Source organism: Dama dama, chromosome 11 (assembly GCF_033118175.1).
Source record: "Dama dama isolate Ldn47 chromosome 11, ASM3311817v1, whole genome shotgun sequence".
NCBI lineage: Eukaryota > Metazoa > Chordata > Mammalia > Artiodactyla > Cervidae > Dama > Dama dama.
Genome location: NC_083691.1, coordinates 103567076 through 103585634, shown reverse-complemented (window position 1 = coordinate 103585634; position 18559 = coordinate 103567076).

Below are 18559 nucleotides of genomic sequence, written 5' to 3'. Positions count from 1 at the left end.
AGGTGTGAAAAATATGAAGAGCTTCAAAAATGTGAAAAATATGAAGAGCTTCAAAAGGTCTCAAAAATTAGATGAGCATGAAACGGTCTGAAAAATAGGAGGAGCATTAAACGGTGTGGAAAAATATGAAGAGCCTGAAAAGGTGTGGAAAAATAGGAAGAGCTTCAAAATGTGTCAAATATATGAGGAGAATGAAACGGTCTGAAAAATAGGAGGAGCATGAAACGGTCTGAAAAATAGGAGGATCATGAAGCGGTGTTTAAAATCGTGAAGAGCCTGAAATGGTGTGAAAAATGTGAAGAGCTTCAACAGGTTTCAAAAACTTGAGGAGAATGAAACGGTCTGAAAAATAGGAGGAGCATGAAGCTGTGTTCAAAAACATGAAGAGCCAGAAAAGGTGTGAACAATATGAAGAGCTTCAAAAAGTGTCAAAAATATGAGGAGCAAGAAACGGTCTGAAAAATAGGAATAGCATGAAACGATCTGAAAAATAGGAGGAGCATGAACCTTGTTGAAAAACATGAAGAGCCTGAAAAGGTGTGCAAAATATGAAGAGCTTCAAAAGGTGTAAAAAATGAGAGCAGCATGAAACGGTCTGAAAAATAGGAGGAGCATGAAGTGGAGCTGAAAAACATGAAGTGCCTGAAAAGGTGTGCCAAATATGAAGAGCTTCAGAAGGTGTAAAAAATGAGATGAGCATGAAAATGTCTGAAAAATAGGAGGAGCTAGAACTGGTGCTGAAAAACATGAAGAGCCTGAAAAGGTGTGAAAAATATGAAGAGCTTTAAAAGGTGTGAAAAATATGACGAGCATGAAACGGTCTGAAAAATAGGAGGAGCATGAACCTGTGTTCAAAAACATGAAGAGCCAGAAAAGGTGTGAAAAATATGAAGAGCTTCAAAAAGTGTCAAAAATATGAGGAGCAAGAAACGGTCGGAAAATAGGAGGAGCATGAAAGGATCTGAAAAATAGGAGGAGCATGAAGCTGTGTTCAAAAACATGAAGAGCCTGAAAAGGTGTGAAAAATATGAAGAGCTTCAAAAGGTGTAAAAAATTTGAGCAACATGAAACGGTCTGAAAAATAGGAGGAGCATGAAGTGGAGCTGAAAAATATGAAGTGCCTGAAAAGGTGTGCAAAATATGAAGAGCTTCAAAAGGTGTAAAAAATGAGATGAGCATGAAACGGTCGAAAAATAGGAGGAGCATGAACTGGTGCTGAAAAACCTGAAGAGCCTGAAAAGGTGTGAAAAATATGAAGAGCTTCAAAAGGTGTGAAAAATATGAGGAGCATGAAACGGTCTGAAAAATAGGAGGAGCATGGATCGGTGTTCAAAAACATGAAGAGCCTGAAAAGGTGTGAAAAATATGAAGAGCTTCAAAAAGTGTCAAATATAAGAGGAGAAAGAAACGGTCTGAAAAAAAGGAGGAGCATGAAGCGGTGTTCAAAAACATGAAGAGCCTGAAAAGGTGTGAAAAATATGAAGAGCTTCAGAAGCTGTCAAAAATGAGATGAGCATGAAACGGTCTGGAAAAAAGGAGGAGCATGAAGCGTTGTTGAAAATCTTGAAGAGCTTGAAAAGGTGTGAAAAATATGAAGAGCTTCAAAAGGTTTCAAAAATATGAGGATCATGAAACGGTCTGAAAAATAGGAGCAACATGAAACGGTCTGAAAAATAAGAGGAGCATGAAATGGTGTTGAAAAACAGGTAGAGCCTGAAAATGTGAGAAAAATATGAAGAGCTTCAAACGGTTTCAAAATTATGAGGAGCATGAAACTTTCTGAAAAAGAGGAGGAGCATGAACCGGTGTTGAAAAACATGAAGAGCCTGAAAAGGTGTGAAAAATATGAAGAGGTTTAAAAGATGTCAAAAATATGAGGAGCATGAAACTTTCTGAAAAATAGGAGGATCATGAAACCGTGTTCAAAAACATGAAGAGCCTGAAAAGGTGTGAAAAATATGAAGAGCCTTAAAAAATGCCAAAAATATGAGGAGTATGAAATGGTCTGAAAAATAGCAGGAGCATGAAGCGGTGTTGAAAAACATGAAGAGCCTGAAAAGGTGTGAAAAATATGAAGAGCTTCAAAAGGTGTGAAAAATATGAAGAGCTTCAAAAGGTGTCAAAAATATTAGGAGCAGGAAACGGTCTGAAAAATAGGAGGAGCATGAAACGGTGTTCAAAAACATGAAGAGCCTGAAAAGGTGTGAAAAATATGAAGAGCTTCAAAACGTGTCAAAATATGAGGAGCATGAAACGGTCTGAAAAATAGGAGGAGCAAGAAGCGGTGTTGAAAAACATGAAGAGCCTGAAAATGTGTGAAAAATATGAAGAGCTTCAAAAGGTGTGAAAAAGATGAAGAGCTTCAAAAGCTGTCAAATGAGATGAGCATGAAACGGTCTCAAAAATAGCAGGAGCATGAAGTGGTGTTCAAAAACATGAAGAGCCTGAAAAGGGGTGGAAAATATGAAGAGCTTAAAAAGTTGTCAAAATTATGAGGAGCATTAAACGGTCTGAAAAATAGGAGGAGCATGAAGCTCTGTTCAACAACATGAAGAGCCTGAAAAGGAGCGAAAAATATGAAGAGCCTGAAAAGGTGTGAAAAATATGAAGAGCTTCAAAAGGTGTCAAAAATGAGATGATCATGAAACGGTCTGAAAAATAGGAGGAGCATTAAGTGGTGTTGAAAATCATGAAGAGCCTGAAAAGTTGTGGAAAAATAGGAAGAGCTTCAAAATGTGTCAAATATATGAGGAGAATGAAACGGTCTGAAAAATAGGAGGAGCATGAAACGGTCTGAAAAATAGGAAGAGCATGAAACGGTCTGAAAAATAGGAGAATCATGAAGCGGTGTTGAAAATCGTGAAGAGCCTGAAAAGGTGTGAAAAATGTGAAGAGCTTCAACAGGTGTCAAAAACTTGAGGAGAATGAAACGGTCTGAAAAATAGGAGGAGCATGAAGCTGTGTTGAAAAACATGAAGAGCCTGAAAAGGTGTGAAAAATATGAAGAGCTTCAAAATGTGTAAAAAATGAGAGCAGCATGAAACGGTCTGAAAAATAGGAGGAGCATGAAATGGAGCAGAAAAACATGAAGTGCCTGAAAATGTGTGCAAAATATGAAGAACTTCAAAAGGTGTAAAAAATGAGATGAGCATGAAACGGTCTGAAAAATAGGAGGAGCATGAACTAGTGCTGAAAAACATGAAGAGCTTGAAAAGGTGTGAAAAATATGAAGAGCTTTAAAAGGTGTGAAATATATGACGAGCATGAAACGGTCTGAAAAATAAGAGGAGCATGAAGCGGTGTTCAAAAACATGAAGAGCCTTAAAAGGTGTGAAAAATATGAAGAGCTTCAAAATGTGTCAAATATATGAGGAGAATTAAACGGTCTGAAAAAGAGGAGCAGCATGAAGCGGTGTTCAAAAACATGAAGAGCCTGAAAGGGTGTGAAAAATATGAAGAGCTTCAAAAGCTGTCAAATATATGAGGAGCATGAAACGGTCTGAAAAAAAGGAGGAGCATGAAGCGTTGTTGAAAATCTTGAAAAGCTTGAAAAGAGGTGAAAAATATGAAGAGCTTCAAAAGGTGTCAAAAATGAGATGAGCATGAAAAGGTCTGAAAAATAGGAGGAGCATTAAGCTGTGTTGAAAATCATAACCAGCCTGAAAAGGTTTGAAAAATATGAAGAGCTTCAAAAATGTGAAAAATATGAAGAGCTTCAAAAGGTGTCAAAAATGGGATGAGCAAGAAACGGTCTGAAAAATAGGAGGAGCACGAAGTGGTGTTGAAAAACATGAAGAGCCTGAAAAGGTGTGAAATATATGAAGAGCTTCAAAAAGTGTCAAAAATATGAGGAGCATGAAACGGTCTGAAAAATACGAGGAACATGAAGCGGTGTTGAAAAACATGAAGAGCCTGAAAAGGTGTGAAAAATATGAATAGCTTAAAAAGGTGTCAAAAATATTAGGAGCAGGAAACGGTGTGAAAAATAAAAGCAGCATAAAACGGTGATCAAAAACATGAAGAGCCTGAAAAGGTGTGAAAAATATGAAGAGCTTCAAAAGGTGTCAAAATATGAGGAGCATGAAACGGTCTGAAAAATAGGAGGAGCAAGAAGCGGTGTTGAAAAACATGAAGAGCCTGAAAATGTGTGAAAAATATGAAGAGCTTCAAAAGGTGTGAAAAATATGAAGAGCTTCAAAAGGTTTCAAAAATATGAGGATCATGAAACGGTCTGAAAAATAGGAGCAACATGAAACGGTCTGAAAAATAAGAGGAGCTTGAAATGGTGTTGAAAAACAGGAAGAGCCTGAAAATGTGAGAAAAATATGAAGAGCTTCAAAAGGTTTCAAAAATATGAGGAGCATGAAACTTTCTGAAAAAGAGGAGGAGCATGAACCGGTGTTGAAAAACATGAAGAGCCTGAAAAGGTGTGAAAAATATGAAGAGCTTCAAAAGGTGTCAAAAATGAGATGAGCATGAAACGGTCTGAAAAATAGGAGGAGCATTAAGCTGTGTTGAAAATCATAACGAGCCTGAAAAGGTGTGAAAAATATGAAGAGCTTCAAAAATGTGAAAAATATGAAGAGCTTCAAAAGGTGTCAAAAATTAGATGAGCATGAAACGGTCTGAAATAGGAGGAGCATGAAGCGGTGTTCAAAAATATGAAGAGCCTGAAAAGCTGTGAAAAATATGAAGCTTCAAAAGGTGTCAAAAATATGAGGAGCATGAAACGGTCTGAAAAAAAGGAGAAGCATGAAACGGTGTTAAAAACATGAAGAGCCTGAAAAATTGTGAAAAATATAAAGAGCTTCAAAAGCTGTGAAAAATATGAAGATCTTCAAAAGGTGTCAAAAATGGGATGAGCAAGAAACGGTCTGAAAAATAGGAGGAGCACGAAGTGGTGTTGAAAAACATGAAGAGCCTGAAAAGGTGTGAAATATATGAAGAGCTTCAAAAAGTGTCAAAAATATGAGGAGCATGAATCGGTCTGAAAAATACGAGGAACATGAAGCGGTGTTGAAAAACATGAAGAGCCTGAAAAGGTGTGAAAAATATGAATAGCTTAAAAAGGTGTCAAAAATATTAGAAGCAGGAAACGGTGTGAAAAATAAAAGCAGCATAAAACGGTGATCAAAAACATGAAGAGCCTGAAAAGGTGTGAAAAATATGAAGAGCTTCAAAAGGTGTCAAAATATGAGGAGCATGAAACGGTCTGAAAAATAGGAGGAGCAAGAAGCGGTGTTGAAAAACATGAAGAGCCTGAAAATGTGTGAAAAATATGAAGAGCTTCAAAAGGTGTGAAAAATATGAAGAGCTTCAAAAGGTTTCAAAAATATGAGGATCATGAAACGGTCTGAAAAATAGGAGCAACATGAAACGGTCTGAAAAATAAGAGGAGCATGAAATGGTGTTGAAAAACAGGAAGAGCCTGAAAATGTGAGAAAAATATGAAGAGCTTCAAAAGGTTTCAAAAATATGAGGAGCATGAAACTTTCTGAAAAAGAGGAGGAGCATGAACCGGTGTTGAAAAACATGAAGAGCCTGAAAAGGTGTGAAAAATATGAAGACGTTTAAAAGGTGTCAAAAATATGAGGAGCATGAAACTTTCTGAAAAATAGGAGGATCATGAAACCGTGTTCAAAAACATGAAGAGCCTGAAAAAGTGTGAAAAATATGAAGAGCTTCAAAAGGTGTGAAAAATATGAAGAGCTTCAAAAAGTGTCAAAAATATGAGGAGAATGAAATGGTCTGAAAAATAGGCAGAGCATGAAACGGTGTTCAAAAACATGAAGAGCCTGAAAAGGTGTGAAAAATATGAAGAGCTTCAAAACGTGCCAAAATATGAGGAGCATGAAACGGTCTGAAAAATAGGAGGAGCAAGAAGCGGTGTTGAAAAACATGAAGAGCCTGAAAATGTGTGAAAAATATGAAGAGCTTCAAAAGGTGTGAAAAACATGAAGAGCTTCAAAATCTGTCAAATGAGATGAGCATGAAACGGTCTCAAAAATAGCAGGAGCATGAAGTGGTGTTCAAAAACATGAAGAGCCTGAAAAGGGGTGGAAAATATGAAGAGCTTAAAAAGGTGTCAAAATTATGAGGAGCATTAAACGGTCTGAAAAATAGGAGGAGCATGAAGCTGTGTTCAACAACATGAAGAGCCTGAAAAGGTGCGAAAAATATGAAGAGCCTGAAAAGGTGTGAAAAATATGAAGAGCTTCAAAAGATGTGAAATACATGAGGAGCATGAAACGGGCTGAAAAATAGTAGAAGCATGAAGTGGTGTGGAAAACATGAAGAGCCTGATAAGGTGTGAAAAATATGAAGAGCTTCAAAAGGTGTGAAATACTTGAGGAGCATGAAACTCTCTGAAAAATAGGAGGAGCATGAAGTGGTGTTCAAAAACATGAAGAGCCTGAAAAAATGTGAAAAATATGAAGAGGTTCAAAAGGGGTGAAAAATATGAATAGCATGATATTGTCTGAGAAATAGGAGGAGCATGAAGCGGTGTTCAAAAACATGAAGAGCCTGAAAAGTTGTGAAAATATGCAAAGCTTCAAAAGGTGTCAAAAATTAGATGAGCATGAAACGGTCTGGAAAATAGGAGGAGCAGAAGCGGTGTTGAAAAATATGAAGAGCCTGAAAAGGTGTGAAAAATATGAAGAGCTTCAAAAGGTGTCAAAAATATGAGGAGCATGAAACGGTCTGATAAATAGGAGGAGCATGAAGCGGTGTTCAAAAACATGAAGAGCCTTAAAAGGTGTGAAAAATATGAAGAGCTTCAAAAGGTGTCAAAATATGAGGAGCATGAAACGGTCTGAAAAATAGGAGGAGCATCAAGCGGTGTTGAAAAACATGAAGAGCCTGAGAAAGTGTGAGAAATAGGAAGAGCTTCAAAAGGTGTGAAAAATATGAAGAGCTTCAAAAGGTGTCAAAAAATAGATGAGCATGAAACTGTCTGAAAAATAGGAGGAGCATGAAGTGGTGTTGAAAAAAATGAAGAGCCTGAAAAGGTGTGAAATATATGAAGAGCTTCAAATGGTGTCAAGAATATGAGGAGAATGAAGCGGTCTGAAAAATAGGAGGAGCATGAGGCAGTGTTGAAAAACATGAAGTGCCTGAAAAGGTGTGAAAGATATGAAGAGTTTCTAAAGGTGTCAAAAATATGAGGAGCATGAAACGGTCTGAAAAATGGGAGGAGCATGAAATGGTGTTCAAACACATGAAGAGCCTGAAAGGTGTGAAAAATATGAAGAGCTTCAAAAGGTGTGAAAAAGATTAGGTGCAAGAAACGGTCTGAAAAATACGAGGAGTATGAAGCGGTGTTGAAAAACATGAAGAGCCTGAAAACGTGTGAAAAATATGAAGAGCTTCAAAAGGTGTGAAAAATATGAAGAGCTTCAAAAGGTGTCAAAAATGAAATGACCATGAAACGGTATGAAAAATAGGAGGAGAATGAAGTGGTGTTGAAAAAAATGAAGAGCCTGAAAACGTGTGAAATATATGAAGAGCTTCAAAAGGTGTCAAAAATATGAGGAAAATGAAACGGTGTGAAAAATATGAGCAGCATGAATCGGTGTTGAAAAACATGAAGAGCCTGAAAAGGTATGAGAAATATGAAGAGTTTCAAAAGGTGTCAAAAATAATAGGAGTATGAAACGATCTGCAAAATATAAGGAGCAAGAAGTTGTGTTCAAAAACATGAAGAGCCTGAAAAGGTGTCAAAAATATGAAAAGCTTCAAAAGGTGTCAAAAATATGAGAAGCATGAAACGGTATGAAAACTAAGAGGAGCATGAAGCGGTGATGAAAAACATGAAGGGCATGAAAACGTGTGAAAAATATGAAGAGCTTCAAAAGCTGTGAAATACATGAGGAGTTTGAAATGGGCTGAAAAATAGGAGAAGCAGGAAGTGGTGTGGAAAAATATGAAGAGCCTGAAAAGGTGTGAAAAATATGAAGAGCTTGAAAAGGTGTAAAAATATGAGGAGAATGAAACGGTCTGCAAAATATGAGGAGCATGAAGCGGGGTTGAAATCATAAAGAGCCTGAAAAGTTGTGAAAAATATGAAGAGCCTGAAAAGTTGTGAAAAATATGAAGAGCTTCTAAAGGTGTCAAAAATGAGATGAGCATGAAACGGTCTGAAAAATAGGAGCAGCATGAATCGGTGTTGAAAAACATGAAGAGCCTGAAAACGTGTGAGAAATATGAAGAGCTTCAAAAGGTGTCAAAAATATGAGGAGTATGAAACGATCTGCAAAAAATAAGGAGAAAGAAGTGGTGTTCAAAAACATGGAGAGCCTGAAAAGATGTCAAAAATATGAAGAGCTTCAAAAGGTGTGAAATACATGAGGAGCATGAAACGGTCTGAAAAATTGGAAAAGCATGAAGTGGTGTGGAAAAACATGAAGAGCCTGAAAAGGTGTGAAAAATATGAAGAGCTTCAAAAGGTGTCAAAAATATGAGGAGCATGAAACGGTTTGACAAATAGGAAGAGCATGAAACGGTGTTCAAAAACATGAAGAGACTGAAAAGTGGTGAAAAATATGAAGAGCTTCAAAACGTGTCAAATATATGAGGAGCATGAAACGGTGTGAAAAATAGGAGGAGCATGAAGCGGTGTTGAAAAACGTGAAGAGCCTGAAAACGTGTGAAAAATATTAAGAGCTTCAAAATGTGTGAAAAATATGAAGAGCATCAAAGTGTCAAAAATCGAAGAGCAGGAAATGGTCTAAAAATTAGGAGAGCATGAAGTGGTGTTAAAAACATGAAGAGCCTGAAAAGGTGTGAAATATATGAAGAGCTTCAAAAAGTATCAAAAATATGAGTAGAATGAAATGGTCTGAAAAATAGGAGGGGCATGAAGCGGTGTTGAAAAACATGAAGAGCCTGAAAAGGTGTGAAAAATATGAAGATCTTCTAACGGTGTTAAATATATGAGGACAATGAAACGGCCTGAAAAATAGGAGGAGCATGAAGTGGTGTTCAAAAACATGACGAGCCTGAAAAGGTGTGAAAAATATGAAGAGCTTCAAAAGGTGTGAAATATATGAGGAGCATGAAACGGTCTGAAACATAGGAGGAGCATTAAGCGGTGTTCAAAAACATGAAGAGCCTGAAAAGGTGTTAAAAATATGAAGAGCTTCTAAAGGTATCAAAAATATGAGGAGCATGAAACGGTCTGAAAATTTGGAGGATCATGAGCAGTGTTCAAAAACATGAAGAGCCTGAAAAGGTGAGAAAAATATGAAGAGCTTCAAATGGTGTCAAAATATGAGAAGAATGAAACGGTCTGAAAGATAAATGCGGCATGAAATGGTGTTGAAAAACATGAAGACCCTGAAATGGTGTGAAACATATGAAGAGCTTCAAAACGTGTGAAATACATGAGGACCATGAAACGGGCTGAAAAATAGAAGCATGAAGTGGTGTGGAAAAACCTGAAGAGCCTGAAAAGGTGTGAAAAATAAGAAGAGCTTCAAAAGGAGTGAAATATATTAGAAGCATGAAACTCTCTGAAAAATAGGAGGAGGATGAAGCGATGTTCAAAAATATGAAGAGCCTGATAAGGTGTGAAAAATGTGAAAAGTTTGAAAAGGTGTCAAAAATGAGATGAGCATGAAACGGTCTGAAAAATAGGAGGAGCATGAAGCGGTGTTGAAAAACATGAAGAGCCTGAAAAGGTGTGAAAAATATGAAGACCTTCAAAAATGTGAAAAATATGAAGAGCTTCAAAAGGTGTGAAATATATGAAGAGTTTCAAAAGGTGTTAAAAATTAGATGAGCATGAAACGACTGAAAAATAGGAGGAGCATGAAATGGTGTTGAAAAACATGAAGAGCCTGAAAAGGTGTGAAAAATATAAAGAGCTTCAAAAGGTGTGAATTACATGAGGAGCAGGAAAAAGTCTGAAAAAAAGGAGGAGCATAAGGCGGTGTTGAAAAACATGAAGAGCCTGAAAAGGTGTGAAAAATATGAAGAGATTCAAAAGGTGTCAATAATATGAGGAGCATGAAACGGTCTGATAAATGGGAGGAGCATGAATCTGTGTTCAAAAACATGAAGAGCCTGAAAAGGTGTGAAAAATATGAGGAGCATGAAATTGTCTGAAAAATAGGAGGAGCATGAAGTGGTGCTCAAAAACATGAAGAGCCTGAAAACGTGTGAAAAATATGAAGAGCTTCAAAAGGTGTGAAAAATATGAAGAGCTTCAAAAAGTGTCAAAAATTAGATGAGCATGAAACGGTCTGAAAAATAGGAGGAGCATGAAGCGTTGTTCAAAAACGTGAAGAGCCTGAAAAGGTGTGAAAAATATGAAGAGCTTCAAAAGTTGTCAAAAATATGAGGAGCATGAATAGGTCTGAAAAATAGGAGGAGCATGAAGCGGTGTTCAAAAACATGAAGAGCCTGAAAAGGTGTGAAAAATATGAAGAGCTTCAAAAGGTGTCAAAAATGAGATGAGCATGAAATGGTCTGAAAAATACGAGGAGCATGAAGGTGTGTTGAAAATCATGAAAAGCCTGAAAAGGCATGAAAAATATGAAGAGCTTCAAAAGGTGTGAAAAATATGAGGAGCATGAAACCGGCTGAAAAATAGAAGCAGCATGAAACGATGTTGAAAAACATGAAGAGCCTGAAAAGGTGTGAAAAATATGAAGAGCTTCAAAAGGAGTCAAAAATATAAAGAGCATGAAACGGTCTGTAAAATAGGAGGTTCATGAACCGGTGTTCAAAATCATGAAGAGCCTGAACGTGTGAAAAATATGAAGAGCTTCAAAAGGTGTCAAAAATATGAGGAGCATGAAACGTTCTGAAAAATAGGAGGAGCATGCAACGGTGATCAAAAACATGAGGAGCCTGAAAAGGTGTGAGAAATATGAAGAACTTCAAAAGGTGTGAAATTCATGAGGAGCATGAAACGGTCTGAAAAATATGAGAAGCATGAAGTGGTGTGGAAAAACATGAAGAGCCTGAAAAGGTGTGAAAAATATGAATAGCTTCAAAAGGTGTCAAAAATATGAAGAGCATGAAACGGTCTGAAATTTTGGAGGATCATGATCGGTGTTCAAAAACATGAAGAGCTGAAAAGGTGTGAAAAATATGAAGAGCTTCAAAAGGTGTGAAATTCATGAGAAGCATGAAAAGGTTTGAAAAATACGAGAAGCATGAAGTGGTGTGGAAAAACATGAAGAACCTGAAAAGGTGCGAAAAATATGAATAGTTTCAAAAGGTGTCAAAAATATGAAGAGCATGAAACGGTCTGAAAATTCAGAGGATCATGAGCAGTGTTCAAAAACATGAGGAGCCTGAAAAGGTGTGAAAAATATGAAGAGCTTCAAATGGTGTCAAAAATATGAGAAGCATGATATGGTCTGAAAGATAGGAGGAGCATGAAACGGTGATCAGAAACATGAAGAGCCTGAAAAGTTGAGAAAAATATGAAGAGCTTCAAAAGGTGTGAAATTCATGAGGAGCATGAAACGGTCTGAAAAATAGAAGCATGAAGTGGTGTTGAAAAACATGAAGAGCCTGAAAAGGTTTGAAAAATATGAAGAGCTTCAATAGGTGTGAAAAATATGAGGAGCAGTATACGGTGTGAAAAATAGGAGAAGCATGAAGCGATGTTCAAAAACATGAAGAGCCTGATAAGGTGTGAAAAATATGAAAAGTTTGAAAAGGTGTCAAAAATGAGATGAGCATGAAACGGTCTGAAAAATAGGAGGAGCATGAAGTGGTGTTGAAAAACATGAAGAGCCTGAAAAGGTGTGAAAAATATGAAGAGTTTCTAAAGGTTTCAAAAATGAGATGAGCATCAAACGCTCTGAAAAATAGGAGGAGCATGAAGTGGTGGTGCAAAACATGAAGAGGCTGAAAATGCGTGAAAAATATGAAGAGGTTCAAAAGGTGTGAAATACATGAGGTGCATAAAACTCTCTGAAAAATAGGAGGAGCATGAAGCGGTGTTCAAAAACATGAAGAGCCTGAAATGTTGTGAAAAATTTGAAAAGCTTCAAAAGGTGTCAAAAATGAGATGAGCATGAAACTGTCTGAAAAATAGGAGGACCATGAAGTGGTGTTGAAAAACATGAAGAGCCTGAAAAGGAGTGAAAAATATGAAGAGCTTCAATAAGTGTCAAAAATATGAGGAGCATGAAACGGTCTGAAAAATAGGAGGAGCATGAAACGGTGATCAAAAACATGAAGAGTCTGAAAAGGTGTGAAAAATATGAAGAGCTTCAAAAGGTGTCAAAAATATGAGGATCATGAAACGGTCTGGAAAATAGGAGGAGCATGAAGCGGTGTTCAAAATCATGAAGAGTCTGAAAACGTGTGAAAAATATGAAGAGCTTCAAAAGGTGTCAAAACTATTAGGGGCATGAAACGGTTTGAAAAATACGAGGAGCATGAAGTGGTGTTGAAAAACATGAAGAGCCTGAAAAGGTGTGAAAATTATGAAGAGCTTCAAAAGGTGTCAAAAATATGAGGAGCATGAAACGGTCTGAAAAATAGGAGAAGCGTGAAGCTGTGTTCAAAAACATGAAGAGCCTGAAAAGTTGTGAAAAATATGAAGAGCTTCAAAAGGTGTGAAAAATATGAGGAGCATGAAAAGGTCTGAAAAATAGAAGCAGCATGAAATGGTGTTGAAAAACATGAAGAGCCTGAAAAGGTGTGAAAAATATGAAGACCTTCAAAAATGTGAAAAATATGAAGAGCTTCAAAAGGTGTGAAATATATGAAGAGTTTCAAAAGGTGTTAAAAATTAGAAGAGCATGAAACGGTCTGAAAAATAGGAGGAGCATGAAGTCGTGTTGAAAAACATGAAGAGCCTGAAAAGGTGTGAAAAATATAAAGAGCTTCAAAAGGTGTGAATTACATGAGGAGCATGAAAAAGTCTGAAAAAAAGGAGGAGCATAAGGCGGTGTTGAAAAACATGAAGATTTGAAAAGGTGTGAAAAATATGAAGAGATTCAAAAGGTGTCAAAACTATTAGGGGCATGAAACGGTCTGAAAAATACGAGGAGCATGAAGTGGTGTTGAAAAACATGAAGAGCCTGAAAAGGTGTGAAAATTATGAAGAGCTTCAAAAGGTGTCAAAAATATGAGGAGCATGAAACAGTCTGAAAAATAGGAGAAGCGTGAAGCTGTGTTCAAAAACATGAAGAGCCTGAAAAGATGAGAAAAACATGAGGAGCATGAAATTGTCTGAAAAATAGGAGGAGCATGAAGTGGTGTTCAAACACATGAAGAGCCTGAAAAGGTGTGAAATATATGAAGAGATTCAATACGTGTCAAAAATATAAGGAGCATGAAACGGTCTGAAAAAAGGAAGAGCAAGAAAGGGTGTTGAAAAACATGAAGAGACTGAAAACGTGTGAAAAATATGCAGAGCTTCCAAAGATGTGAAAAATATGAAGAGCTTCAAAAGGTGTCAAAAATGAGATGAGCATGAAACGGTCTGAAAAATACGAGGAGCATGAAGGTGTGTTGAAAATCATGAAAAGCCTGAAAAGGCGTGAAAAATATGAAGAGCTTCAAAAGATGTGAAAAATATGAAGAGCATCAAAAGATGTCAAAATGAGATGGGCATGAAACGGTCTGAAAAATAGGAGGAGCATGAAGTGGTGTTGAAAAAAATGAAAAGCCTAAAAAGGTGTGAAATATATGAAGAGCTTCAAAAGGTGTTAAAAATATGAGGAGAAAGAAACGGTCTGCAAAATAGGAGGAGCATGAAATGGTGTTCAAAAACACGAAGAGCATGAAAAGCTGTGAGAAATATGAAGAGCTTCAAAAGGTGTGAAAAATATGAGGAGCATGAAATGGTCTGAAAAATAGGAGGAGCATGAAGCGGTGTTCAAAAACATGACGAGCCTGAAAAGGTGTGAAAAATATGAAGAGCTTCAAAAGGTGTGAAATATATGAGGAGCATGAAACGGTCTGAAACATAAGAGGAGCATTAAGCGGTGTTCAAAAACATGAAGAGCTTGAAAAGGTGTTAAAAATATGAAGAGCTTCTAAAGGTGTCAAAAATATGAGGAGCATGAAACGGTCTGAAAATTTGGAGGATCATGAGCAGTGTTCGAAAACATGAAGAGCCTGAAAAGGTGAGAAAAATATGAAGAGCTTCAAATGGTGTCAAAATATGAGAAGAATGAAACGGTCTGAAAGATAAATGCGGCATGAAATGGTGTTGAAAAACATGAAGACCCTGAAATGGTGTGAAAAATATGAAGAGCTTCAAAACGTGTGAAATACATGAGGACCATGAAACGGGCTGAAAAATAGAAGCATGAAGTGGTGTGGAAAAACCTGAAGAGCCTGAAAAGGTGTGAAAAATATGAAGAGCTTCAAAAGGAGTGAAATATATTAGGAGCATGAAACTCTCTGAAAAATAGGAGGAGGATGAAGCGGTGTTCAAAAATATGAAGAGCCTGATAAGGTGTGAAAAATGTGAAAAGTTTGAAAAGGTGTCAAAAATGAGATGAGCATGAAACGGTCTGAAAAATAGGAGGAGCATTAAGCGGTGTTGAAAAACATGAAGAGCCTGAAAATGTGTGAAAAATATGAAGACCTTCAAAAATGTGAAAAATATGAAGAGCTTCAAAAGGTGTGAAATATATGAAGAGTTTCAAAAGGTGTTAAAAATTAGATGAGCATGAAACGACTGAAAAATAGGAGGAGCATGAAGTGGTGTTGAAAAACATGAAGAGCCTGAAAAGGTGTGAAAAATATAAAGAGCTTCAAAAGGTGTGAATTACATGAGGAGCATGAAAAAGTCTGAAAAAAAGGAGGAGCGTAAGACGGTGTTGAAAAACATGAAGAGCCTGAAAAGGTGTGAAAAATATGAAGAGATTCAAAAGGTGTCAATAATATGAGGAGCATGAAACGGTCTGAAAAATGGGAGGAGCATGAAGCTGTGTTCAAAAACATGAAGAGCCTGAAAAGGTGTGAAAAATATGAGGAGCATGAAATTGTCTGAAAAATAGGAGGAGCATGAAGTGGTGTTCAAAAACATGAAGAGCCTGAAAACGTGTTAAAAATATGAAGAGCTTCAAAAGGTGTGAAAAATATGAAGAGCTTCAAAAAGTGTCAAAAATTAGATGAGCATGAAACGGTCTGAAAAATAGGAGGAGCATGAAGCGTTGTTCAAAAACGTGAAGAGCCTGAAAAGGTGTGAAAAATATGAAGAGCTTCAAAAGTTGTCAAAAATATGAGGAGCATGAATAGGTCTGAAAAATAGGAGGAGCATGAAGCAGTGTTCAAAAACATGAAGAGCCTGAAAAGGTGTGAAAAATATGAAGAGCTTCAAAAGGTGTCAAAAATATGAGGAGCATGAATAGGTCTGAAAAATAGGAGGAGCATGAAGCGGTGTTCAAAAACATGAAGAGCCTGAAAAGGTGTGAAAAATATGAAGAGCTTCAAAATGTGTCAAAAATATGAGGAGCAAGAAATGGTCTGAAAAATAGAAGGAGCATGAAACGGTCTTCAAAAACATGAAGAGCCAGAAAAGGTGTGAAAAATATGAAGAGCTTCAAAAGGTGTCAAAAATGTGAGGAGCATGAAACGGTCTGGAAAATAGGAGGAGCATGAAGCGGTGTTCAAAAACATGAAGAGTCTGAAAACGTGTGAAAAATATGAAGAGCTTCAAAAGGTGTCAAAATTATTAGGGGCATGAAACGGTCTGAAAAATACGAGGACCATGAAGTGGCGTTGAAAAACATGAAGAGTCTGAAAAGGTGTGAAAATTATGAAGAGCTTCAAAAGGTGTCAAAAATATGAGGAGCATGAAACGGTCTGAAAAATAGGAGAAGCGTGAAGCTGTGTTCAAAAACATGAAGAGCCTGAAAAGTTGAGAAAAATATGAAGAGCTTCAAAAGGTGTGAAAAATATGTGGAGCATGAAAAGGTCTGAAAAATAGAAGCAGCATGAAATGGTGTTGAAAAACATGAAGAGCCTGAAAAGGTGTGAAAAATATGAAGACTTTCAAAAATGTGAAAAATATGAAGAGCTTCAAAAGGTGTGAAATATATGAAGAGTTTCAAAAGGTGTTAAAAATTAGAAGAGCATGAAACGGTCTGAAAAATAGGAGGAGCATGAAGTGGTGTTGAAAAACATGAACAGCCTGAAAAGGTGTGAAAAATATAAAGAGCTTCAAAAGCTGTGAATTACATGAGGAGCATGAAAAAGTCTGAAAAAAAGGAGGAGCATAAGGCGGTGTTGAAAAACATGAAGATTTGAAAAGGTGTGAAAAATATGAAGAGATTCAAAAGGTGTCAAAACTATTAGGGGCATGAAACGGTCTGAAAAATACGAGGAGCATGAAGTGGTGTTGAAAAACATGAAGAGCCTGAAAAGGTGTGAAAATTATGAAGAGCTTCAAAAGGTGTCAAAAATATGAGGAGCATGAAACGGTCTGAAAAATAGCAGAAGCGTGAACCTGTGTTCAAAAACATGAAGAGCCTGAAAAGATGAGAAAAATATGAGGAGCATGAAATTGCCTGAAAAATAGGAGGAGCATGAAGTGGTGTTCAAACACATGAAGAGCCTGAAAAGGTGTGAAATATATGAAGAGATTCAATACGTGTCAAAAATATAAGGAGCATGAAACGGTCTGAAAAAAGGAAGAGCAAGAAAGGGTGTTGAAAAACATGAAGAGACTGAAAACGTGTGAAAAATATGAAGAGCTTCCAAAGATGTGAAAAATATGAAGAGCTTCAAAAGGTGTCAAAAATGAGATGAGCATGAAATGGTCTGAAAAATACGAGGAGCATGAAGGTGTGTTGAAAATCATGAAAAGCCTGAAAAGGCGTGAAAAATATGAAGAGCTTCAAAAGATGTGAAAAATATGAAGAGCATCAAAAGATGTCAAAATGAGATGAGCATGAAACGGTCTGAAAAATAGGAGGAGCATGAAGCGGTGTTCAAAAACATGAAGAGCCTGAAAAGGTGTTAAAAATATGAAGAGCTTCTAAAGGTGTCAAAAATTAGAGGAGCATGAAACGGTCTGAAAAACAGGAGTAGCATGAAGTGGTGTTGAATAACCTCAAGAGCCTGAAAAGGTGTGAAAAATAAGAAGAGCTTCAAAAGGTGTTAAAAATATGAAGAGCATGAAACGGTCTGAAAATTTGGAGGATCATGAGCGGTGTTCAAAAACATGAAGAGCCTGAAAAGGTGTGAAAAATATGAAGAGATTCAAATGGTGTCAAAATATGAGAAGAATGAAACGGTCTGAAAGATAGATGCGGCATGAAATGGTGTTGAAAAACATGAAGACCCTGAAAAGGTGTGAAAAATATGAAGAGCTTCAAAAGGTGTGAAATACATGAGGACCATGAAACGGGCTGAAAAATAGAAGCATGAACTGGTGTGGAAAAACATGGAGAGCCTGAAAAGGTGTGAAAAATATGAAGAGCTTCAAAAGGAGTGAAATATATTAGGAGCATGAAACTCTCTGAAAAATAGGAGGAGCATGAAGCGGTGTTCAAAAACATGAAGAGCATAAAAAGTTGTGAAAAATCTGAAGAGCTTCAAAAGGTGTGAAATTCATGAGGAGCATGAAACGGTCTGAAAAATAGAAGCATGAAATGGTGTGGAAAAACATGAAGAGACTGAAAAGGTGTGAAAAATATGAAGAGCATGAAAAGGTGTGAAATACATGAGGAGCATGAAACTCTCTGAAAAATAGGAGGAGCATGAAGTGGTGTTCAAAAACATGAAGAGTCTGAAAAGGTATGAAAAATATGAAGAGCTTCAATAGGTGTGAAAATATGAGGAGCAGTATACGGTGTGAAACATAGGAGAAGCATGAAGCGGTGTTCAAAAACATGAAGAGCCTGAAAAGGTGTGAAAAATATGAAAAGTTTGAAAAGGTGTCAAAAATGAGATGAGCATGAAACGGTCTGAAAAATAGAAGGAGCATGAAGCGGTGTTGAGAAACATAAAGAGCCTGAAAAGGTGTGAAAAATATGAAGAGATTCTAAAGGTTTCAAAAATGAGATGAGCATGAAACGGTCTGAAAAATAGGAGGAGCATGAAGTGTTGGTGCAAAACATGAAGAGCCTGAAAATGCGTGAAAAATATGAAGAGGTTCAAAAGGTGTGAAATACATGAGGAGCATGAAACTCTCTGAAAAATAGGAGGAGCATGAAGCGGTGTTCAAAAACATGAAGAGCCTGAAATGTTGTGAAAATGTGAAAAGCTTCAAAAGGTGTCAAAAATGAGATGAGCATGAAAATGTCTGAAAAATAGGAGGACCATGAAGCGGTGTTGAAAAACATGAAGAGCCTGAAAAGGAGTGAAAAATATGAAGAGCTTCAATAAGTGTCAAAAATATGAGGAGCATGAAACGGTCTGAAAAATAGGAGGAGCATGAAACGGTGGTCAAAAACATGAAGAGTCTGAAAAGGTGTGAAAAATATGAAGAGCTTCAAAAGGTGTCAAAAATATGAGGAGCATGAAACCGTCTGAAAAATAGTAGCAGCATGAAGCGATGTTCAAAAACATGAAGAGCCTGAAAACGTGTGAAAAATATGAAAAGCTTCAAAAGGTGTGAAAAATATGAAGA